General features: G+C 39.1%; 1 long non-coding RNA gene across 1 annotated transcript in view; it reads right to left on the reverse strand.

The window, feature by feature from the left end:
• LOC112659118 (uncharacterized) overlaps nucleotides 1–27,188 on the reverse strand; it is a 67,282-nt gene that overhangs the window by 16,311 nt on the left and 23,783 nt on the right. The window lies entirely within an intron of this gene.

A 27,188-nucleotide genomic window follows, 5' to 3' on the forward strand; every position in this document is an offset into this window, starting at 1 on the left:
AATAGAAATTCAGGACAAGATGGATTCACAAGTAAATTCTACCCTTTGAAGAAGAGTTTATCTATCCTCCTCAAACTATTCAAAAAAAAAAAGGAGGGATCCCTGGGTGGTGCAGCGGTTTGGCGCCTGCCTTTGGCCCAGGGCGCGATCCTGGAGACCCGGGATCGAATCCCACGTCGGGCTCCCGGTGCATGGAGCCTGCTTCTCCCTCTGCCTGTGTCTCTGCCCCTCTCTCTCTCTCTCTCTCTCTCTCTCTCTCTGTGACTATCATAAAAAAAAAAAAAATTAAAAAAAAAAAAGGAAAAGGGAAGTTTCCAAACACATTGTACAAAGCCAGGATTACCGTGCTACCAAAAACCAGATGAAGACTTCACACAAAGAGCAAAACTATAGGCCAGTATCCCTGATAAACATAGATGCAAAAATCCTCAAAATAAAGGCAAAAAAAAAAACAGTAACAATACATCAAAAAGATCATTCACCACAATCATCTGTGACTTCCAGGATGCAAGGATGGCTCAATACTCACAAAATCATCCTCCAGCACATTGCACCACCATTACCCTCCAGCACATCCTCCTTCCTCATCCTCCAGCACATCATCATCCAGCACAGCAACAAAAGGATAAAAATCATGGATCATCTTAATAGATACAGAGAAAGCATTTGACAGGATTCCACATGTATTCGTTATAACAAAGTGTAACAAAGTAGGTTTTGTTTAGAGAGAACATACTTCAACATATGTAGGGCCATATATGCAAAGCCCACAGCGATCATCCTCCTGAATGATGGAAAACAGCTTTCCCCTAAGGTCAGGAGAAAGACAGGATGTGCACGCTCACTGCTGTTATTCAACAAGGTAGTGAAGTCCTGGCCACAGCAATCAGACAAGGAAAAGAAATGAAGCATCCATAGTCGTAAAGAAAAACAGTCACTATTTGCATATGACAGGGTACTGACCATGGAAAATCCTGAAGATACTACCAAAACACTATTAGAATGAGTGAATTCAGTGAAGTGGCAGGACACAAAATACCCAGAAATTGGTAGCATCTCTATACACTAACAAAGTTGCAGAAATTAGAAAAGACAATCCCATTTACAATAGCACCAAAATAAAATAGCTAAGAGTCAACTTAAACGAAGGAGTGAAAGATCTGTACTCAGAAAACTACTGATGAAAGAAGTTGAGGAGGACACAAAAACATTCCATGCTCATGGCTTGGAAAAATTTATATTGTCACGACGTCCGTTCACCCAAAGCAACCAACAGATTCAATGCAGTTCCTATTGAAACACCAACAGCATTTGGTGGTGTCATGCTAAGTGAAGTCAGTCATGCTAACACAAGTAGGTTTCCACCCACGTGTGCAATCTAAAAAAAAAAAAAGAGAGAGAGAGAGAGAGAAAGAATGAGAACTACAAATACAGAGAACTGATGGTTGCCAGAGTAGGAAGCAGCAGTGGGGGAAACGTGATGGGTGCGTGATGGAAACGCGCAGGGGGAGATACAGGCCCGCAGGCAGGGCTTAAGTTCCAGGAGTAACAATCAGAGCATAAGGGATATGGTCCATGATATTGTAACGGTGATGGAACGGGACAGACGACAGCAACACTTGTGAACACAGCATACTGTTTAGACTTGTCTAACCACCAAGTTGTGCACCTGAAACCAACGTGACATGGTGTGTCAGCTTTAAAGGACACTATCAGGAAAAAAAAAAATTGTATCCAACACTTATCCAAGAAGATCTGGACTAAATGTCACAAAAAATACGGATGAAAGAAATTGAAGACAGAAATCAAAGATCTCCCCCAAGTTCATGGATTGGAAGAGGACTGTTAAATTGTCCTTACTCTCCAAAGCAATCTACAGACCCAACTTAATCACTATAAAACTAAAACAGCGTTTTCAAGAAAATGCTATAATTTATATGGAATCAAAGACCCTGAATAGACAAAGCAATCTTTAAAGAATTGGTGGCATCAGACTTTCTCATTTTAAATTCTATTTCAAAGCTTACCCTCTTTTTCTCATAACAGTATATTGTAGAGTATTTGACCAGGGTCGTCTTTTTTTAAATTTTAAGTGAAATTTTGTAAACTTTTGGGATGAGAGAGACCTTTTCTATTATTTGGGAATTTTTTATATGATTTTATATAAACCTATATGTATATCATATGTATGCTATGCAAGATATATGTATTTTCTGCCTGGGAGTTTCTCCCTGATAAGAAATTTCCCTCTGGGAAGGCACTTGGAGCTTGCTAGTTTTGAAGATTTTAGGCCATTCCACAGTGGACATTCCTGTTATTCCGATCCATTAATTGGGGCCTGAAATTCCTTTCCAGTTGCTGCGACTAAGGTGATCTGTCCAGCATCCCCTGCCAGCTGGGGGCACAGACACTTTCTGATGTAGGGCCCCCACGAGACTTTGGAAATACTTCCTCCTGTCCAGTTTCTAGTACCACATAGATTACTCTAGCTTCTGGTGCCTTTTACTCCACAGATCTCTGAAAATTTGGGGGATAACTTACATAATTTTACTATTTATTCAGCCTGATTCTCAAGGGTTTTCAGGAGAGAGAAACCTAAGCATCACCATTTCCTGAGAGTCTCCTTTGATTTCATTTGATGAAGAGTTTCATTAGAGCAATTGGATCTTTTTATAACTTTTTGAGCCTTAAAATTTCTTACTAACTTGACATCCATTCATAAAGCTATCTTCTTTCTCTTCTAGATATATTAAAGTTTTGCTTTTACATTGTTCTAATACATCCTTCTCCCCATCTCCCTGCTCAGGGAAAACAACAGGACACCAAAAGCCCCACGTCAATGCCCCCACTGTCAAAATGGGGTATTGTTTATCATTTCTGTAATGCCGGGTTTGCCGTTTGTCAATGTCCATTTACATGTAGAAATGGTTTGCATTTCTATGTTCTAAGTCATTGATCAACTCTCTTTCCCTGCAGAGAAGGCATATTAGTGTTTTCACAGTAATTGATGGCAATGTATATAAATAATTTTGTAGATGATATTATACCCAAATCTGTTAATAGCTCTTATTGGTGCTATAATTTCTATAGATGCCGTTGGGGTGTTTTCATCATTTACAATTCATAGAGCTTTTACATCTGTTTTTGTTTTGCTGTTCTTGTTAGTAGCTTCTGCAAATATTATAAGTCAGGGTCCCTGGGAGTTTCTAATTTCACATTAGCCTACTTGTACTTAGTAAATATAAGGATTTAGGGTATTTGACAGATAAGTATTAAACTAGTATAAAGTTCATTTCTATTTTGAGTTTGCTATTTTTTTTAAAAAAAATTCAAGTTTTGCCTAATTTTTTTTTCTATTAATCCCTTTGGTGAGTTCTAACACCCATGGAAAAGCATTTATTTTTTTTTTTTTTTTTTTTTTTTAAATTTTTATTTATTTATGATAGTCACAGAGAGAGAGAGAGAGAGAGAGAGGCAGAGACACAGGCAGAGGGAGAAGCAGGCTCCATGCACCGGGAGCCCGATGTGGGATTCGATCCCGGGTCTCCAGGATCGCGCCCTGGGCCAAAGGCAGGCGCCAAACCGCTGCGCCACCCAGGGACCCCTGGAAAAGCATTTAATAACCAAATATAAAGAATGACGTCACAGAGTATAGTTGTTCTTTTGAGGGGGAGCAATGTCAGAATGAAATATTCAGGAAGGATATGCCACCTGAATGTGGGGAGTGGGGCTGAAGCACCCCCTGCACCAAAGACAAAAATCAGATGATGTTGAAGAGGAACAGCTGCACATTTGCCACACTGGCCTTCCCCCAGGACAGAGCAGCACCAGATGCCTCCCCTGAGACTCCAGTTCCTACAGTGGGAATAGAGGGTGTAGGGGAGTCAACCCTGCCTCCACTGATGGATGGATTTTGTTACTGATCAATCACAACCACTAAATCAAGTAACAGGTAATCCCTGGCATGCTGTCACTGCCAATTGCTCCACCTTGGGGAACCTCAAGGGGACTGGACAAACTGAAAGCATAGCTCCTGCCTGGACTGGCCAACACTGCTGCTAAACCACCTTGGTTAAACCCATCTCAAGAGAAGCCAGCAAATAAAGAGACAAGGGTTTGAAAAGGGGGAAAATTGGGGTGCAGGCAGCCAAGGGAGGTAGCAGACTCAAACCTTAACAACAAGCCTTCTCCCTGGGCAAGACAAATGCCTATACTTTTATAGGGAGATGTTCAGGGAGGTTTGTTCAACAAAGCCAGCAGACGGCATGTGAGCATGGGCAGAGACCTGTTGGATGTAGTCTTCTATGGATTTGACTGCAATCAGGGATTTTCTGGCCTGGAAGCTGGAATGTTCAGACCAACACCTCAAGAAAGCGTGGGAAGAAATAAGAACAATGGGTCTCAGTTGGGCAGAAGTTAAGTGGTCTTTCTATTTCTGACTATAGCTGTCAGGGTCTTGTTGACAGTTTCGCCTCCCCCTCCCTTGAGGAACCATAGGAAATCTGATCATGATGGAGGATGAAGAGCTGCTTACAACCATCATCTAGATCTCGGCAGATGGAGCTTGCCACTGCACATCCCAAATAGTCTCAAAGAGCTGCTTTACTCACTTCTGGAACCTACTTGGTGGTGCAGTGTGACCAGGGGACTTGGCAGATGTGTGTTTGCCTGATTCATGTCCTCAGACAAGTTTTCCCAGCCCCAGAGCCTGGTTTACCTACCTCAAGACAAGTATCTCACAGACCCACCCACTGCAGAGTGTGGCCCCCAACCCAATCTGAAGGGAAGGGCTGACTATAATACCTGGAAATGCCTGTGTAACCTAGCCAGGCTCAAGCCAGGAGGCAGGTGGGCAGAACCAATCATCCTCAGATCAACAAGAGTGGCCAAGGAACATGGAGCACAGGTGAGCTTTAGTGGAGACCACAAATTAAGGGTCTTGTGACTTTGGAGCTCCCGGTCTACTCCCTTGAGCAGGGAAATTCAGAGCCCCACTCACCCTGGAATGCAGCCTTCGCACTGCCTGATGGGGAAGCTAATCAGAGTGCATGGAAGATGTATTTCCCCTTCAACAGTTCTGCTTACATGGCACTTGAAACACAGCCCATGATTTCTTCTGTCTGCACAGTAAAACTGGTGACCTAGGAATTCAGAGCGCACGATGGCCTGGATCCAGGTCTTCAAACAAGCTGTGCAGGCCCTCAGTCCCATCCTGCTGTCCAACTTGGGCAAGGAAGCAAACTCCATCTCACCTACTTCTGAGCAGCACAGTAGTCAGTCCTGCCCAGAAACTCCACACAACCACTGAGCCCATCCTACAGCCTTCACATGGGCAGGTAACCAAGCCAACAGTCCTACCCAGCAATTGTCATTCAGTCGCAACCAGTCCCCCAGCACCCTAATAAGCCTGACCTCAGTGTTCAAAGAGTTGCCTCACCCTAAAATAGACCCTAATAGCAGACCCCACCTGCCCAAAGACAGAGTCCAGACAAGTCCAGAAACCTAAACAAAGACAGGCAGACAAGTCCAGAAACCTAAACAAAGCTGGCTTCTGAAAAAGGCTCTGCCAAAGCAAACCAGCAAAGTCTGGAAGAGAATGTTCCAACATAAGGAATCAAGAATGATGAAAAATATCAGGTAAATGGGACACCAAAGGAAACTCCTAGGATTCTACTAACAGACCTAGAAAATGGAGATCTATGAACTGCCTGAGAATTTAGAATAAGCCTCTGAAATTTCAGTGAATAACAAGAACACAAGAAAAATGAAGTTACAAAAACGTATTTAAAGAGGAGTTCAGGACTTTTGGGGAAGATGGTGGAGTACGAGCACCATAAGCTCACATCATCCCATGGATACAGCTAGATAACACCTCAGTGTAAAAAAAACCCAGAAAATGACCCAAAGACTGGCAGAAACACTAACTGTAGGGAAGAGACCACACCTGAGAGGATAGAGAAGGCAAAGGCTGGGAGCCACAGGGACCCACAGTTCTCCGTGAGGTACAGTGTCACAGGCATGATTGCCCTGGGGAGCCCATGCAGGGAAGAGAAATCCCCGTAACATTTGGGTTTGAAAACCAGAGGGGACAAATTTCTGAAATTCTTATCAGCAGTGAGATTTAAAACCTGGATTTTTTTTTTTTTTTTTTTAAAGTCTGTAAACTTTCTGTAAAAGAGCCACGGGGGCAAAAGGAAATGGACTCCCTGCCCGTTAAGGCAAACAAAGCTCTGTGGAGATACAGCCTGGAAGTAGTAGTTTGAGAAACACCTTCCCTCGCTCACCCCCAGCATAAGCACACAGCCACCTGCAGGAGCCAACACAGCAACAACACTTGCTAACACCATTGCCCTGCCCCCTCCAACCAGCTCTTGGCCAAAGCCCATGCAGGTTGGTGCCACAGGCCTGAGTGTGTGCTAACAACCTTGACAAGGACCAGCACCACTACACAATGACTTCTACACCAGAAAGAGGAAAAGATAACCACACATACCTGCAGACTGGGACCCCACAGGGGGCTGGGGGGCAGACAACTCTTCTGACTGCAGGCCCTGCCCACCAACAAAAGCTTCTTAGAGGACAACAAAGGACACCTGCACTGTGGTCCTACTCCATCTCTAGCCAATGCATGTTCTGACTCAATCTAAACCCAAGTGGGCCCACCAATTAAAAAATAGGGACACCTGAGTAGCTCAGCATTTGGGCGCCTGCCTTCAACTCGGGTCATGATCCCGGAATTGGGGATCGAGTCCCGCATCGGCTTCCTGAGAGGAGTCTCTTTCTCCCTCTCCCTATGTCTCTGCCTCTCTGTCTCTCCTGAATAAATAAATCTTAAAAAATAAAAAACAAAAGATAGAACAGAGCAATAAAATCAGGAGCAGATTCTTTAAAAATATTAATAAAATTAAGTCTTTAGCCAGACTCAAAAAAAAAAAAAAAAAGCCTCATTTAAGAAATGAAAGAGGAAAAATACTACCACAGAAATACAAAGTATTTCTGGAAATTGGAAAACCTAAAAGAAATGAATTCCTAGAAACATGACCTTCCAACAATGAATCAGGAAGAAAGAGAAAATTTGAATAGACCTTTATCAGCAATGTAATTGAATCAGTACTCAAACTTCAAAGAGCCAAAGTCTAGGACAAGATGGCTTCACAGGTGAATTTTACCAATAATTTAAAGAATTTATACCTATTCTCAGACTCATCCAAAAAAAAAAAAAAAAAAAAAAGGAATGAAAGCTTTCAAATTGATTAGGGCAGCATTACCCTGATACCACAGCAAGATAAAGACACTACAAAAAATAGAACTATAGGCCAATAATATCTCTGAAGAAAATGCAAAACTTCTCAAATTATTAGCAATCCAAATCCAACATTTAAAAAAAAAAATCATTCACCACTATCAAGTTGGACTTATTCCTGAGATCTAAGAGTGAGTGGTTCAATAGTCACAAAATCATGAGATGGCTGGGTTGCTCAGTGGTTTAGTGTCTACTTTTGGCTCAGGGCATGATCCTGGAGACCTGGGATCGAGTCCCGCATTGGGTTCTCTGCATGGAGCCTGCTTCTCCCTCTGTCTTTGTCTCTGCCTCTCTCTCTCTCATGAATAAATAAAATCTTTAAAATTGTCAAAAAATCAGTGTGATATATCATAAGAGAAACATTCTTTCAATGGTTGCAAAAAATAAAATACAACATCTATTCAAGATAAAAACCCCCAACCAAGTAGAATTAGAGGGAACATATCTCACCATAATGAAAGCAATCTATGGAAAACTCAGTTAACAGCTTTGCCCCTAAGGTCAGGAATAAGACAAGGATATCAACTCTCACTACTTTTATTCAGTATAGTACTGGAAATACTAGGCAAATCAATCAGATCAAAAAAGGGGAAAAAGGCCTAGCAGTCTTCCCAATTGGTAAGGAAGAACTAAAACTTCCATTATTTGCAGATACTATGATAATATATATAGAAAATCCTAAAGATGTCACCAAAAACCCACCAGGACTGATACATGAGTTCAGTAAGTTTGCATCATTAAAAAAAAAAAATCACGGTACAAAAATTTGTTGCCTTTCTATATAATAAGCAGTAAGAGAAAGAAAATACCTAGGAATAAACTTAACCAAAGAGATGAAAGGCTTGTACTCTGAAAAATACACAAACACTAATGAAAGAAAATAAAGACACAAAGAAAGGGCAAGATATTCCTACTCAGAGATTGAAAGATATTATTAAAATGTTCATACTACTGAAAGCAATCTGCAGACTCAATGCAAGCTCTACTGAAAAATCAATGGCATTCTTCACAGAACTAGAACAACCTAAAATTTGTACAGAATCACAAAAGAACTAGAATAGCCAAAGCAATCCTAAGAAAAAAAGCTGGAGCAATCATAATTCCAGACTTCAAGTTATACTATAAAGCTGTAATAAAACGGTATGGCACTGACACAAAAACAGAGATATAGATCAACATCTAAAAAGTCCAAAAATAAACCCACTATTATATGGTCAGTCTGACAACAAAAGAGGCAAGAATAGGCAACAGGATAAAGACCATCTCTTCAATAAATGGTGCTGTGGAAACTGGACAGCTACATGCAAAAGAATGAAACTGGACCATGTGCTTACACCATACACAAACTAAATATGGATTAAAGACCTAAGTATGGGACCTGAAACCAGATAAACTCTAGAAGAGAGCACAGGCGTTTCTGACATTAGCTGAAGAAACACTTTTCTAGATAGGTCTCCTGAGGCAAGGGAAACAAAAACAAAAATAAACTATTGGGACTATATCAAAATAAAAAGCTTCTGCACAGCAAAGGAAACAATCTAAAAGACAATCCATGGAGTGGGGGAAGATATTTACAAATGAGATATCTGATAATGGGTTAGTATTCAAAATATGTACTCTATAACTCAACACTCAAAACACAAATAATCTGATTAAAAGTGGGAAGAAGAAAAAAAAATGGGCAGAAGACATGGATACATGTTTCTCCAAAGCCATTCAAGATGGCTGACATGTAAAAAGATACTCAGGGAAATGCAAATCAAAACTACAGTGAAGTATCCCCTTGCCCTATCAGAACGCCTTAAAAAAGAAAACAAGAAATAAGTGTTGGTCAAAAAAAGGGAACCTTTTTTTGCACTGTTGGTGGGAATGCAAACTGGTGAGTCCACTGTAGAAAATAGTATATAGTTTCCTCAAAAAGTTAAAACTAGAACTACTCTATGATCCTATAATTTCACTACTGGGTATTTACACCCCAGACATGAAAATACTAATTCAAAAGGCTATATGCACCCCTATATTTGCTGCTGCATTGTTTATAATATCCAAACAATGGAAGCAGCCTAAGTGTCCATAGATGGTTCAATGAAGATGTGGTATATAGACAAATACTCAAGCGTAAAAAAAAAAAAAAAAAAAAAAAAAAAAAAGTCTTGTCATTTGCAACATCACAGACAGGGCTAGAGAATATAATACTAAGTGGAATAAGTCAAAGACAGACATCATGTGGTTCCACTCATCTGTGGAATTTAAGAACCTAAAATGAATAAAAACAAAGTCTCTTAACTATAGAGAAACAGGTCAACAGAGGGGGAGGTGGGGGATGGGTGAAATAAGTGATGGGAATTAAGAGTACACTCCTCTTGATGAGCCCAGAGTAACATATAGAAGTGTGATTCACTATATTGTACACCTAAACTAAATAACACTACATTTTGCCCACGCAGGAATTAAACACATTAAAAATGTTTTTGCTACTCTTAAAAAGTTCAAAGAAATAGAAATTATGAAAAAAAATCTTAGGGTGAGAAACAGTAAATTGAATTCAACAGAGCTTCAAAACCAGATGCCCATACAGAAATCAGTACCTGAAAGACAACACATTTGAAGTTACCCTGCAGGGAGAGCAGCACAGAGAATGAAGAAGTGAAGTCTATGGGAATTACGGGACCCAATGTGAAAAAGCAATATTCACATTATGGGAATTCCAGAAGGAGAAAAGAGGCAGAAAGTATATTTAAAGCAATAATGGGCGAAAACTTCCTAAATGTGGGGAAAGAAATAGACCTCCAGATCCAAAAGACCCAAGAGACCCTAACAGGTTTATCCCAAATAATGCTACAATGAGATATAATAGTTAAAATTCAAAAAGGAATCTTAAAGGAGGGAATGAGCATTTACATACAAGGGAATCCCCTCATAAAACTGTAGGCAGATTCCTCAAATATTCAAAGAAAAAACATCAAGAAGTCTATGCCCTGTGAAGCTGTCCTTCCGAAAAGGAGAAATCAAAAAGTTCCCAAACAAAAGCTGAGGGAATTCACTAGTAGACCTGCCAGGCAGGAAATGCCAAAGGGAGTTCTCAGAGTGGAAATAAAATAATGCTAATTAACTTCATAAAAACAAAGTAGTGTAAAATCCACAGGTAATAGTAAGTACATAGCCCAGTTCTGTAATATTATAATGGTGATATGTAACTTCCTTTCAACTTTAATTTAAAAGTTAATCGCAGTAAAAACAACCATAGCTACATTCATCTGTTACACAACGCAAAAAGTAAACTAACATCAGTAACCTAAACTAAGAATGGAAAGTGTAAAAACTCTGGAGTTCTACTGAAACGGTTTTTGGTTTAAAATAGGGACCTAAATTTTAAGATACTTTATGTAAGCCTCATGGAAACCACAGGAGGAAAATATGTAGTAATTGCACAAAGTAACACGATCGTCAAAGCATATAAATACAAGATATCCAAACAAAAGACATCAGAACAAGAATCAAGGAACGATGGAACTACAAAACAAAAACAATTAAAATGGCAGAAGTTCGTACCAATAATTGCGTTAAATGTTAAACGATTAATTTCTGCCATCAAGACACAGGATGACTCAATGAAGACACTCACTTCAGTCTTAAGGGCACACATAAAACAAAGTGACAGGAGGGGGTAAAAAAGAGGTGTTAAACAAACGTAACAGACATAACTACTTCTATCAGACAAGACAGACTTTAATAATGGTAGCAGAAGGGTCATTATAGAAGAATAAAGCAGTAGTTAATCAGAATGATCTAGTAATTGCTACGTACCCAACCCAGGAGCACCTGAATACATAAACCACCCAAAGCAGAACTAGCAATGCAGGAAAAGTTGGGGACTTTAATATCCTACTCTCAGTAGTTAAATCATCCAGAGAAAGAAGATATTTGAACCCTATTGACCAAATGGACCTAACCCACATAGGGATAGTCGTCTATCAACAATACATTTTTTCCTAAGGACACCTGAAACGTTTTCTAGGATAGCTCAAAATAAGTCTTAGCAAACTTAAGATTGAAATCATACCAAGTATCTTCTCTAGCTGCAATTTCACAAAACTACAAATCAGTAAGATGACAAATTGGACAATTTACAAATACAAGGAAATTAAACACTCCTGAACCAATGGATCAAAGAAGAAATTGGAAAAAAAAAAAAAGAAAGAAAAGGAAATGCAGTATCTTGGGACAAAAGAAAATATTACCAAAACTTACAGGATACAGCAAATGAAGTTTGAAAAGGGAAGTTTATAATAATAGAAGCCGGGTGGTCGCGGGTTGACTCAGCAGTTTAGCACCACCTTCAGCCCAGGGCCTGATCCTGGAGACCCGGGGTTGAGTCCCACGTCAGGCTCCCTGCACGTAGCCTGCTTCTGCCTCTGCCTGTGTCTCTGCCTCTCTCTCTTATTAATAAATTAAATCTTTAAAAAAATAATAGAAGCCTATATTAACAAACAAGAAGGATCCCAAACAACCCAATGGAGCTGAGTTTGGGGATGATGGCGGAGTAGGAGGATGCTGAGCTCACCTCTTCCCAGACACACAGAGCTGATAGCTACATATATGCAACTCACTCCAAAAATGACATGAATCCTGGCAGAACAGATCTTCCACAGCTGATGTCAGAAAAGCCCACATCAAAAAGGTGAGATACTGTTGGGAACCAAAGCCCCAGGAAATCTAACAGGAGGGAGATCATAAGCACAGAGAAGGGAATCAGACCCCACATATCAGGCACCCTTGGCGCTAAAGAGCCTCTCCGGAAGACAAGTCCCCATAATATCTGGCTTGTGGGGCTTAACTGCAGGAGAGCTGGAGGGCAATGGAAAACTGAATCCTAATCCTTAAAGAGTCAGCACAATAAATAATTTGCCCTAGACTCACCACAGGAGCAGCAGTTTGCAAAGCACCTAGGGGGTATGTGAAGGACACTTATTAACTAATCCTAGAATGTGCAGCACAGGAGCAAGGATCAGATTTCTCAGAAAAATAGAAGTGCTGGTGGATACCATTCCTCTTCCCCAATCTAGGTAGGTGGACACTTGCTCCACCCTCCCCAGCCCTCCCCAGGTGACCCACCCTATTCAACCCAAATACCTTGGCAAGAGTCCCTCCAACATAACTCCCGCCCCTCCATACCTGGCAGACAGCCTGGGGCAGGGATGAGCACCAGTCCTGCTACAGGGAAGTGGGGAGATAATCCCACATACCAACCCACCTGCATTAGCTAGATGAATAAAGGAATAAGCCCTGACCTTTGGCCATTGTTTCCTCATCTCCTCTCTCTGTTCTGTGCACTTGGTCAACTACAACTCTTGGTATTAAAAGTAATGGTGTATGTAGAAGAGGTTCTGTGGTGTCTTGTAGCACAATCCCTCCTCCCAGTATCACCAGAACAGGGTTCCCTCATGTCCCCTGTGTGGGGTGCATGTGCCCTTTTGTGTGACTGAGCTGTGAGTGCCTTGAATGTATCTGGCTGCAGTGACCCCCTTGCCAACTGTGGATCCCCTGGGAAGAGTTCGCTCCCACACTGATGACAAGCCTGTCTGTAGTGGCCCTGTGCTCATGGGTGGGTCTGATCAGCACTCAGCCTCATTGTCTGCCTTTAGCCTCTTTTTGGCAGCTGCACCAAAGGTGCAGCAAACTCTTCCCAAAGAACAGAGAGATGAGGAAACAATGAAAAAAATAAAAATAGAACAAAAATCACAGCAAGAGCTAAATAAAACAGACAACCAATATGCCTGATCAAAAACTCAAACAGTCATAAAGTTATTCATTGGACTGGAGGAAAAAAGTGAACTCTATTTCAACAAAGACAGAAAATAAAGGATCAGAGCTGAAGAATTCAATAAAGGACATATTGGAGGGAGTCAAGGTAATGGAAAGCACCGGAGCTGAACAGCAAAACTACAAAGTGATAAAAGGTTAAGGAACTCAGACATCTTCAAGCATCATAACATTCACATTATAGGGATCCCAGAACAGAAGGGGGCTGAAAACTTAATGGGTAAAAACCCAGGAGTCAGAGAACTCCTAACATAATGTACCTATGGAAGTACACACAAAGACAAAAATTTTAAATGGTGAGAATTTAGAGATTTCTAAAGGAGAAAAGCAAATAGTTACATACAAGAGGAAACCAATAAAACTATTAGGGGATTTCTCAACAGAGACTTTGCAGGCCAGAAAAAAAAATGGTACAGTCTATTAAAAGTGCTAAAAGGGAAACACCTACAACCAGAAATACTCAACAAGCTTACCACTGAGAATTCAGTTTCCTAAACAAAAGTTACAGGAGTTCATCACTAAACCATGCTTACCAAAAGCATTAAAGGAAATTCTTTGAAAGGGAAACAAAGATTGTAATTAAAAGCAAATTAAGAAGAAAAAAAATCACAGGTAATCATACATTCATCACTTATAAAGTCAATATGGAAATTAACAAAATATAATCCATTATAAAAACTATAAAGAGATAAACAAGTTATAAAAATATGTATACATAAAATGTGGAGGAGAGTCCAAATATATGGTTTTAGAATGTGTTCAACCGTAAGTGACCATCAATATAGACTGCTATATGCAGGTTATATATGAACCCAATGGTAGACACAAATAAAAAACCCATAATATATACACAAAAAGTAAAGAAATTAAAACACTGAAGTCAATAAGTGAGAAAAATTGTGAGATGACATAAGAGGCAAAAGTTAAAAAAGTACATACCTATCGGTAATTCCTTCAAATGTAAATAGTCTAAATGCTCAATCAAAAGACAAAAGGTAACTAAATCATAAGACTCATCTACATGCTGCCTACATGAGACTCACTTCACACCTGCAGACACATACAAGAGTGAAAGTGAACTATATTTCATAGAAATCGATGTAAGGGAAAAAAAAAGGTAGCAATACTTACATCACACAAAATAGATTTTTAGAATGAAGACTGTAACAAGAGATAGAGGGCATTACATAATGATAAAGGGGGCAGTCCAACAGGGGATAGAATAATTGTAAATCTAGGAACACCTAGTATTAACAGCTATAACGGGAGAAATGGACAGTAGTACAATAGTGAAGAACCTTAACACCATTTACATCAACAACTAGATCTAGGCAGAAAAAAATCAATATGGAAACAGTGGCTTTGGATACATTAGAACACATGGATCTACCATATATACACAGAACATTCCATCCAATAACAATACACATTCTCTTCAAGTGCATATAGAACCTTCTCCAGGATAGATCCCAGGTCAGGACACAAAACAAGACTCATTAAAGACTGAAATTATGTCTAGCTTCTTTTTAAAAAAGATTTTAGAGAGTGAGTGTGAGAAGGGGGAAGGGCAGAGGGAGAGAAATCTCAAGCAGACTCTGCACTCAGTGTGGAGCCCAGCACAGGACTCAATCCCATGACCCTGAGACTAGGACCCAAAGAGAAATCAAGAGTCAGATGTCTAACCGACTTAGCCACTTGGACAACCCAAGCATCTTTTCTGCTGACAAAGATATGAAACCAGAAATTACAAGGAAAAAAAGAAACTAAAAAAAAATACATACATGTGAATGCTAAACAACATGATACTAAAGGATCAACTGGTCAAGAAATAAAAGAACCAGGAAGATAAGTGAACATAAACACAAAACAGTTCATAATCTTTGGGATACAGCAAAAGCAGTGCTGAGGGAGAGGTTTGTAGCAATGACAAGCCCACCTCAAACAAGGAAATACTCCAACAACCTAATGTTAAAGGGGCTAGGAAGACAATGCCCAAAGTCAGAAGGAGATTAGAGTTGGGGTGGTTGGGTGGCTCAGTGGTTGAGGATCTGCCTTCGGCTCAGGTCATGATCCTAGTGTCCTGGGATCGAGTTCCGCATCAGGCTCCCCGCAGGGACCCTGCTTCTCCCTCTGCCTGTGTCCCTGCCTCTCTCTCTGTCTCTCTCATGAATAAATAAAATCTTTAAAGAAATGAGATCAGAGAAGACATAAATACAGAAACGATCAATAAAAGATCAATAAAACCAAGAGCTAGTTCTCTGAATAAACATAAACATTTAGCTAGACTCATGAGAAAGAGGAACCAGAAATGAAAAAGGAAAAAAAAAAAAAAGGATAATGAATCACATGTGAACTGGACAACTTAGAAGAGATGGATAAATTCCTAGAAACAGTTTTCCAAAATTTCATCAGGAAGAAATAGAAGATTTGAGTGGAGCAAGTGCTAATAATGAAATTGGATCCCTCAAACTCAAACAGAAGTCCAGGACCAGATGGATTCACTGGTGAATTCTACCAAACATTTAAGGAGTAGTGCCTCCTCAAACTTTTCCAAAAAGTAAAAAGGAAAACTTCCAAATTCATTAGACAAGATCAAAATTAGCCTGGTAACCAAACACAGACAAAGGCACAACAAAACAGAACAAAAAACCCTATACAGCAATATCTCTGATCTTTATGAATATAAAGATCCTCAACAAATTAACAAGCCAAATTTAATACGTTAAAAAAAATCATTTACCATGACAAAGTAATTTATTCTAGGGATGCCAGAGTGGTTCAATATTTGCCAATCAACATGCTACCTCACATCACCAAAGGAAAGGTAAAAACCACAATTATCAAGAGACGCAGAAAGCACAGTTGACACATATTCATGATAAAAACTCTCAACCAAGTAGGTTTATAGGGAACACACCTCAACATAATGAAGTCCACATATGAAAAATAAAAAAAAAAACATTTTTTCCCCACCACTGAGTATGATGCTAACTATTAACTGCTAGCTTTTTCCCCTAAGCTCACTCTCACCACTTCTATTCCCAACGTGTTCCTGGAAGCCCAAGCCACAGCAAGCATCCAAATAAAAAGCATGCAAACTGGTAAGGAAGAAAAGTTGGCCTTGTTTGCAGGTGACTCTTAAACAGCCTACAGACCCCACCAAAAAAACTATTTGAACTGATGAAGTACAGAAATCTGTTGCATTTCTATATACTATTAATTAACAAGAAGAAAAATTAATGATCCTACTTACAATGACAAAGGGATAAATATATATAATAAAGTAAAATGCCTACATGCTGAAAATTACAACGAAGAAAAATTGAACACAAATAAATGGAAAGAATATCATTGAAATGTCCACACTACACAAAGCAACCTACAGATTTTAATGCAATCCCTATCAAAATACCAATGGCTTTTTTCCACAGGAATAGGATAATCTTAAAATTCGTATAGAACAAATAACCTCAAATAGCCTCAAAACTGGAGGAATAAAAACTCTAAGTTTTAATATACACTAACAAGGCTTTAGTAATAAACCAATATGGTACCATACTAGTACTAGCACAAAAACAGACCTAGATCAATGGAACAGGGTAGAGCCCGGAAATGGGCCGACACATATATGGTCAGTCCATGATGAAAGAAGAACGAACATCCAATGGGGACAAGACGGTCTCTTCAAAAAAAAAAAAAAAAAAAAAAAAAAAGGTACTGGGACAACTGGACAACTACAAAGAATGAAAGTAGACCACTTTCTTACACCATCCACAAAAACTCAATGGATGGAAGACCTGAATGTGAGACTGGAAACCCCAGAACTCCTAAAGAAAACATAGGCTGTGATGTTGGACACCAGCCTCAGGAACTTACTTCTGGATAGGTCTTTTCAAGTAAGGGAAACAAAAGCAAGAGTAACCCTCATAGACAGCATTTCTTTATATATATATATATATATATATATATATATATATATATATATATATAAATTTATTTTTTATTGGTGTTCAATTTGCCAACATGTAGAATAACACCCAGTGCTCATCCCATCAAGTGCCCCCGTCAGTGCCCGTCACCCAGTCACCCCCACCCCCTGCCCACCTCCCCTTCCACCCCCCCCCCCCCAGTTCGTTTCCCAGAATTAGGAGTCTCTCATGTTCTGACAGACAGCATTTCTGAACAGTTACAATTTATATGAAAAAGAATGGAAACTTCTCTATTTCCATTAAGAATAGAACACTTAGGAGTGCATATTCAGAGACACTGATGAATGAAATGAAAGCCGGGGAGCCTGGGGGGCTCAGATGGTCAAATGTGCCTTCGGCTCAGGTCATGATCCCAGGGTCATAGGGTGCAGCCCCAGCATCAGGCTCTCTGCTCAGCGGGGAGTCTGCTTCTTCCTTTCCCTCTGACCATCACTCTGCCTACTTGTGCTCTCTGTCAAAAGCTTAAAAAAAAAATTAAAGCCAATGGCTATTTTTGTATTGTTAAAATGTTTATCACAAGTCATCTATAGATTCAAAGCAATCCATATCAAGATTTCAGCAGATTTTTTAAGAGAATCAGTTCTAAATTTTATATGGAACAAGACCCTAAATATCCAAAGTAATCTCAGGAAAGAACAAAGCAGGAGGTATCACATTTCTTCATTTAAAGGTATACCATAAAAACAAATCATCAAAACAGTATGGCCCTGGCATAAAAATAGATCAATGAAACAGAATGCAGAGCTTAGATGCCCAAGTATATATAGTCAAGCAATATTTGACAACAGAGCCAGGAACACTGAAAAAAAAAATCAGTTTTTTCAATACACGTTTCTGGAAAATTGCCTGCTCACATGTAAAAGAACTATCTCACCTGGCTTACAAAAACTAACTTGATTCAAAACTGGATTCAAAATTAATTGAATCGATTGATTCAAAATTGATTTAAAACTCCTTAAAGACAAAAAAAGGAAAAAAAAAAGGAAAAAAAATTTAAAAAAGACAAAAAAAGGTCCTTGACGTAGGTCTTGGCAGTGAATTTTGAGATAGAACACAAAGCATAAGCAACAACAAAAGGCAAGTGGAACTACATCAAACTAAAAAGCTTCTACAGAGTAAATCAAAGTGAAAAGGCAACAGGTGGGATGGGAAAAAGTATTTGCAGATCCTATCTGATAAGGGGTTAATATGCAAAGTGTATAAAGAACTCCTACAACGGCAAAAAATCCTATTAAAAGTGGACAAACCTGTATGGACTCGTAAAGACACTGTACTAGTTAACAGGTGGCTCAAAAGATGCTTAACCACCATTCAGAAACACAGATTACAGCCACAACGAAATACCACTTCACACCTGTTAGAAGGGTTGTTAAGACTCAAGGTAACAGATGCTGGCAAAGATGTCGAGAAATGGCAATCTCCCCAGCAGTGCGCAGGAGTTCCCAACTAGAACAGCCACTGTGGAAAACAGGTGATCCTCAAAAGACTAAATATAAAACTGGCCTATGACCCAGCAATCTTACTTCTGGGAATGCGTTCCCGGGAAATGAACACACTAAACCCAAGAAGATCTATGCACCCCCCATGTTCATAGCAGCATTAGGGACAACAGCTGAGACACGAAAAGAATCTAAGTGTCCATTTATCTGTTAATAGATAATGAAGTTTTGACACAAATATACATGTCTCCACAAGTGGGTTATTATTCAGTCATAAAACAGTAGGAAAATGCTCCCATTTGCATCACCAATGGACTTTGAGGGCGTTACGTTGAGCAAAATAAGCTAGAGAACACCAGGTACTGTATGACCTCACTTATATAGGTTGAGACTAAAAACGAAAACCAAACTCCTCAAGAACATCAGATCTGTGGTTGCCAGAGACAACGGGTCAGGGAAAGGAGGAACAACGTTTCAGCTGTAGGATAAGTAAGCTTTAAGAACGTAAGGTCTGAAAGTGACTAATAGGTACCAGTGTGGGGTGTATGTGCAAGCTGTTGGGGGTAAAACCGGAGTTCTTAGTCCAGAGAAAGAAAATCTGCATTCATTTTTATCTTATACAAGACGATGGATCTTAGTGATGCTCGTGTGTACGTTGTCAAACCTTCACACAGCACAACAGCTTAAACTCATCAGTGACACCCACCACCGTATCTCAAAACTGGGAAGAACACAACACAATGCATTATCACAAACCTAGGTGACCACCACCCATGTCAACACACCCAAGCGCCAGCTTCCTAGAAGCCATTCTAGTGCCCACTCCCCCACCCCCTGCCCAATAACCGGCCTTCCCCTATCACCCCCTCGCCCAACTTTTACAGAAATCACTGCTAGTGGTTTTCCCCCTCCTGGGTGTTCAACACCAGTTTAATTGTGACTACTTTTACGAAAATGTGGTTGTGTGTACCTTTAGTTTGCTGTCTTGAGAGTCATGTATTTAGTTGCATGAACTAGTATTTTATTGTGATTGTTACACTCCGCTGAATGGACCACAATACACATATCTATTATGCTTTTGATGCGTTTTTTTTTCCAGTTTGTGGCTTTCATAAATAACACTGCCTGAAGCACTTACACATGTATCAGCATCTATGTGCACATATTTCTGTAGGTAAATAGATTTGAAAATAGGATTTCTGAGTCAGTATTTATTCATTCAACTCTGGTAGACTACGCCAAACGGTTTTTCAAAAGTGCTTGCAAATGATCCAAATTTGGTATTTTCTGAATATAAAGACCGTTATTGGTCACACACGTATGCATGTATTGTAAATAGGTCTTACCCTGTGGTGTGCCTTTGTGCTTTCAGTGTCCTTTGATAAGTTCTTATGTCCAATTTGTTGGCATTTTCATTTATAGCTAATACTGTAAGTTCTACTCAGCATGACTTTTCTCTAAGGTTCATGAAAAGGTTATAAAATTGGGGATCCCTGGGTAGCTCAGCAGTTTAGCGCCTGCCTTCAGGCCCAGGGTGTGATCCTGGAGTCCCAGGATCGAGTCCCACATTGAACTCCCTGCATGGAGCTTCCTTCTCCCTCTGCCTGTGTCTCTGCCCTCCCCCTCTCTCATGAATAAATAAATGAAATCTTTAAAAAAAAAAAAGTTTATAAAATTAAGTTATGCTGCTTTATTTGCATCCACAATGCCTGTATTTTGTATGATGTGGAGTAGGTGGCTTTTTAAAATGGTTACACAAGTGACAAATTCCTGCTTATTGAAGATCCTATCATTCATCAGCAGTTTCGGACTCTTTAGAATCCATCTTAATAGGTGTGGGTAGGAGTCTGGTCCTCCCCTATTGCACGGTTTTTGTAGTTTTTTTTTTTTTTTTTTAATTGGAGCTTGATTTACCAACATATAGCATAACACCCAGTGCTCATCCCATCAAGTGCCCACCCAGTCGTCCCATCCCCCTGCCCACCTCCCTTTCCACTTCCCCTTGTTCGTTTCCCAGAGTTAGAAGTCTCTCATGGTTTGTCACCCTCTGATTTTTCCCACTCATTTTCTTTCCTTTCCCCTATAATCCCTTTCACTATTTCTTATATTCCCCATATGAGTAAGACCATCTGAGGATTGTCCTTCTCCAACTGACTTCACTCAGCATAATACCCTCCAGTTCCATCCACATCGAAGCAAATGGCAGGTATTTGTAGTTTCTGATGGCTGAGGAATATTCCATTGTATACATAGACCACAGCTTTATCCATTCATCTGTCCACAGACACTGAGGCTCCTTCCACAGTTTGGCTACTGTGGACATTGCTGCTGTGAACATCGGGGTGCAGGTGTCCTGCCATTTCACTGCATCTGTATCTTTGGGGTAAATCCCCAGCAGTGCAATTGTTGGGTCCTAGGGCAGTTCTATTTCTAACTCTTTGAGGAACCTCCACACGGTTTTTCAGGAGTGGCTGCACCAGTTCACATTCCCACCCACAGTGCAGGAGGGTTCCCCTTTCTCCACATCCTCTTCAACATTTGTGGTTTCCTGTTTTGTTAATTTTCCCTATTCTCACTGGTGTGAGGTAGGATCTCATTGTGGTTTTGATTTGTATTTCCCTGATGGCCAGTGATGCGGAGCATTTTCTCATGTGCTTGTTGGCCATGTCTATGTCTTCCTCTGGGAGATTTCTGTTCATGTCTTTTGCCCATTTCATGATTGGATTGTTTCTTGGGTGTTGAGTTTCATAAGTTCTTTATAGATCTTGGATACTAGCCCTTTATCTGATAGGACCAGTATGCACCCAGAACCAAGTGGTATACCATGCTGGTTCATTCTGGGAGATTCCTCATTCCCATTCTGCCCCCCTTGTTTATCTCATTTATATTTTGGTGGCCAATGTTGGGGCCCTCTACGAGTTTTTTTTTAATTCTTTAGTAGATAGCATACTATATTAATCACAGCAACATTGCAAAAGCTACATTATCTAAGAGAGGAAGCTCTCCCGCAGATTTTCCTATATATATATATTTTTTTGGCTACCCTTGACCTTTTATATCCTCACGTATATTTTAGAACCTTATCAAACTTCATAATCTGTTACTTTCATTACAGATGCAAGTCATCTATATTTGGGATAATATTTTCATAATCTCCCTTGTCTTGTTTTGGTATTAAGGCAATGAAAGCCTCAAAGATGGGAAAAAATTATGATCTGGAAGTTTTAAACTTGGGTATTTTGTAGACTACACTGAAATAGGGCATCGGAAATTTTATTGAGATGTTTTAATTGGTTTAAATTGCAGTGTCATTTGTAAGCTTTTGCTGAAATTGCGTATTTCTAGTTATTTCTATATTTGATCTAAATTTAAAGTAATGAAATCAAGATTTCTTCATATTTTTATCTCTATCCATTTATATTTAATAATCACTGGCATAGATGTTTAAACCACCTTTTTTGGGTCTATATGCATTGTTTTCTGTTCAATCTTTTAAAACTTTCGAGCTTTCTTTCTAATAGCTGTTACCCATAAATTTGAAGTGAGCACCAGGAAGGTTATTTTTCAACCAACTTCCATCTTTCATTTATTGAGCTGTGTACCTTTGGTGTAAATTCCTTGGGACTTTAGCCTTGCCTGGATCTTTGTCCAACCATGATCCATCCATTCAGCAGAGAATGGCCTTAGAAAAGCCAGGAACATCTCAAATGCAGAAATACCATTTGCAGAGGATCAAGTGTATGCAAGGCATTGAGAGGGTCTTACCAAGTTTATTTTGCCTGCATTTTTTTAGATAAAAGAATTGGAGGCAAATATTTAAAAATGAACCTCTCATAAAGTTCATTTTTAGGGAAGGATGAGTAAGGTAGAGGCACATGGTGAAAAACAAGTAAAAGGAGGTACTGAGCAGACCTGGCATCAGGACAAGACCTTAAGAAACACGCCGTCTAGGGAAAAATCACAGGAAGTCGGATTCCAGCTCTGTCCTAGTTTTCTCTACTCCTACAGGTCAAAGATCACTGCACAAAAGGCAATTTCTCCACAATTTCACATCATATGATCTGGAGAGCCCAGAAATCCAGTAAGTGCAGTATAGCCCAGATAGAGATGCAAACGTCTCACACTTTGTCCAACTGTTTCTTGCATGTGGCTCAGATTTGTGGCAGGAAAGGCACAAACAGCAAGCCTGAGCTGTCTATCAAGAATATAAACTATAATGTTCTGGCCAAACAAGCAAGGCTCAGGGAGATGGGAAGGCATCTGGTGCTCAAGGAGCACAGCTGTGTTCAGAACTGTTCGCTCCTTTCCTCAGACATGCTGTTACTTTATATCACAGCTCTTCTAAGGTCTGTGAAGAGGAAGGATGCCCTCTGTTCTTGCACAGGAGACCAACTTGCTCATTCCTTCAAGGGCGAGCCAGTTGTGTTCTCCTACTGAAGTTGCAGGACAGTTGCCAAAGCAGGGCGGAGTTCCCCCTATTGGCAGATGGTGGGGTGTTGTCAGTATTACTTATCACCTTCTCACTCACAGCTCTTTTAGATTCACCTTACCTTTAAACAAGAATTTTAGGTTTGGGTTGTATGGGTGATGGGAGCACAGTCCTCTCCCGTCTTCCCACTACTTCTGGTTGCCAGGATCTCCCTGTTGGTCATTGGTGAGCTCAGTATCTCAATATCATGAGTTGACCTCATGAAACCTGAATTCTAAAGTTTTTGCATAGAAGTCATTTGTAAATGTGATGTTTTTCTGAGATCCTATATTTTCATAGGTTTTAGTTTTTACAAACTTCTTCAGATTTTAAGTTTCCTAATCATGAGGAATTCTGTGGGAATGGTTTGTATTTATTCTGTAAGGCACTCCTAGGACTTTCTGAGCGCTGAGTGTTGACATGAGCTTGGGAAAAGTTTTAGTCCTCTCAAATCTGGTGTCTGTTTCAATTTCTCTATTTGCAATGTTCACTGTCCCGAGTTTCAGTTGTTTTCTCTGAAGTTTCCATATTGTGCAAGTCTTTGTTATTTTCTAGAGTTCTAAAGTTTCTCTTGACAAATTTTGGAAATGTTTTTATGGAGGGGTATTTCCAGAGGTCAATGCTCTGCCATTCTGGACAATCTCAAAGTCAAATAAGGAGATCTAAACTTCAAATACTTTCCTTTAGTGTTTGAATGTCCTTAGTTTTTAGAGTTCAATGATCTTTTGAGATTCTCATTCTTTTATACCTTTGAATACAAAAAATATACTGACTATAGTATAAAAATTTATTTAGCTCCTGAAGTTCCACTTATGCTTCCTGCCTATCTCTTGACTAACTGTCCTCATTTCTATAATTGGTGCCAGACAATGTTTCATATTTAATGTTATTAGAGATAATCTGTAAAAACCTAGTAGAAACTGCTGGATTGAAGAGGAATTCGATTTTTAACTTTGAATAACAGATAAAGATGTAGTGTGTGAGTACATATATGTACATACATTTGTGTGTGCACACATGTAATATTAGCCATAAGGATAAAATCTTGCCATTTGCAATGACATGGATGGAAGTAGATGGTATAATGCTAAACAAAGTCAATGAGAAATATCATGGATCTCACTAATATGTGGAAATTAAGAAAACAAATGAGCAAAGGGAGAGACAAACCAAGGAACAGACTCTTAACTACAGAGTAAACACTGATGGTTACCAGAAGAGAGGTGAGTAGGCAGATGGATTAAATAAGTAATGGGGATTAAGAAGTGTACTTGTGATGAATACAGGGTAATGGATGAAAGCGGAACTGGAGGGTATTATGCTGAGTGAAATAAGTCAATCGGAGAAGGACAAACATTATATGGTCTCATTCATTTGGGGAATATAAATAATAGTGAAAGGGAATAGAAGGGAAGGGAGAAGAAATGGGTAGGAAATATCAGAAAGGGAGACTCCTAATTCTGGGAAACGAACTAGGGGTGGTGGAAGGGGAGGAGGTGGGGCGTGGGGGTGAATGGGTGGCAGGCACTGAGGCGGGTACTTGACGGGATGAGCACTGGGTGTTATTCTGTATGTTGGCAAATTGAATACCAATAAAAAATAAATTTATAAAAAATAAAAAATAAAATTAAAAAAAGTGTTGAGTCACTGAATTGTACACCTGAAACTGTTACTCTATGTTAACTAGAATTTAAATAAAAACTTAGGGATCCCTTGGTAGCTCAGCAGTTTAGCACCTGCCTTCAGCCCAGGGCATGATCCTGGAGTCCTGGGATCGAGTCCCACATTGGCTCCGTGCACGGAGCCTGCTTCTCCCTCTGCCTGTGTCTCTGCCTCTCTCTCTCTGTCTCTCATGAATAAATAAAATATATTTTTTTTAAAGTTTAAAAATTAAAAACTTACATTTTTGAGTGTCTCTTAATAAACCTTCGCTACTACCCGGATCCCTGAGCACATCAGATCTGATATTACCTCCACTCTTTTCAAAGGACTGACATTGGAATCTGATCCTTATTATGAGTATTTTGACATCTTCCTATTAAGAGACTTTCCCTGAATTATTGATTTAGCAAATATGTATAGGACTTTTTAATCAAGTCATTATGAAATACATTCTTCTTAGGTATATGCACTTCATTTTGAAAATATTACATTATAGAACACAAATCAAACCATTTGTTTTTGAAAAACATTCTATACAACATAGTATTGGAGGTCCTACCCAGAGGAGTTAGGTAAGAAATAACACCTCCAAATTGAAAAAGTAAAATGGCCACTATTTACAGCTGACACATATATAGAAAATTGACACCAAGAAAAAAAAATTAGAAGTTACACAAAATTTGTTGTACAAATATCTGCATTTCTATACACTAATGAACTATCAGCAAACAATTGACAGAAAAAATACCTAGAAATAAATTTAATGAAAAAACGTTGAACAAAGATTCCATGTTCATGGATTGAAAAATTTCGTTAAATGTCTACTACCCAAAGTAATGCATATATTCTATGTAATCTTTATTAATACTACTGGCATTTTTCAGAAAAAAAATCCTAAAACTTGTACAGAATGACAAAAGATCCTGAGTAGCCACAGCAATCTTAAGAAAAACAATGCTTAAGGCATCACACTTCCTGATTTCAAATAAAAAGCTATTGTAATAAAAACAGTAGATTGACCTAAGAATAGTTATACAGATCCAAGGCATAGAATTAAAAGCCCAGAAATAAACTCATGCATATAAAGTCAATTAACTTACAAAGAAGGCAGGATTATCTAAGTCTATCAATAAATGGTGTTGGAAAAGCTGGACAGTTCCATGCAAAACAATACACCTGGGTCATATTACATCATACCCAGTAATTCAAAATGAGTTGAAGATTTGAACAAAGCCCAGAATAAAATCAGAAATAGGTGAAGTTACAACTGACAGCAAAGACAAGGATTCTAATAAACTACTGCAAACATATGCCAATAACTCAACAAACAAGAAATGGATAAAACCTTACAAACCTAATACTCCAAGACTGGATCAGGAAGAAACAAAATCTGAACAAACTTTCTAGTAATAAAATTGGATCAGTAATCAACAACCTCCCAGACGACCAGGTCCAGGTGGCTTCACAGGTGAATTCCACCCCAAGTTCTTTAAATAGTTAATACCTATATTTCTCAACTGACTAGGAAGACAGGCTTCCAAACTTATTTTACACCAATCTAGTATTACTGATACAAAACCCACGCAAACTCTACAAAAGATTACAGGTCGATATTCCTGATGAACATAGGTATACAAATATTTAAAATTATGCAAACCATTTACAACAATGCATTGAAGAAAACCTCACCATGATCAAGGAGAGTTTATTCCAGGGAATCAAAGATGGTTCAAAATCTGCAAATAAATAATAGACTACCACAACAGAAGAATAAAATCCAGTGATCATCTGAAAGGCAGAAACACACATTGAACAAAATTCAACATAGGATTATAATAAAAATTCTCAGCAAGTGGCTTAGAAAGAAAATACCTCAATATAACAATAGATAAAACTGTCAGGCAACAGCAGACTATGAAAAGCTGAAGGAATCCCCTTTAAGTATCAGAAACAAGACAAAAATGCCCACTACATCATTTTTAATAAACATAGTATCAGAAGTCCTAGTCATAGCAATCAGTCAAGGCATCTAAATTAGTCAGGAAAAAGTAAAAGTAATTTGCAGATGATAGGATACTCTAAGTTGAAAACCTTAAAGACTCCACTAAAAAATTCAGTATAGTTTCAGGATACTAAATACACAGTTCATTGAGTTTCTATACACTAAAAAGAAAATCCTATCACAATTGCACCAAAAAACAGATATCCAAGAGTAAGTTTTACAGAGATGAAATACTTCTACTCTGAAAACTAAGACACTGATGAAAGAAACTGAAGACACAAATGGAAAGATATACCACATTCATGGATTAGGAGATTTTGGATAGTAGAGACCTATTAAAAATAATCTACAGATTCAAAATCTATCTAAATACCAATGACATTTTTCACAGAACTAGAATAATCTTAAAATTTGTATGGAACCACAAAAGACCCCACATAGAAAGTCATCTTGAAAAACAAACATGGAGGCATCACGACTAACACAAAAACACACAGAGAAA

This window comes from Canis lupus, chromosome 2, assembly GCF_003254725.2.
Source record: "Canis lupus dingo isolate Sandy chromosome 2, ASM325472v2, whole genome shotgun sequence".
Classification (NCBI taxonomy): Eukaryota; Metazoa; Chordata; class Mammalia; order Carnivora; family Canidae; genus Canis; species Canis lupus.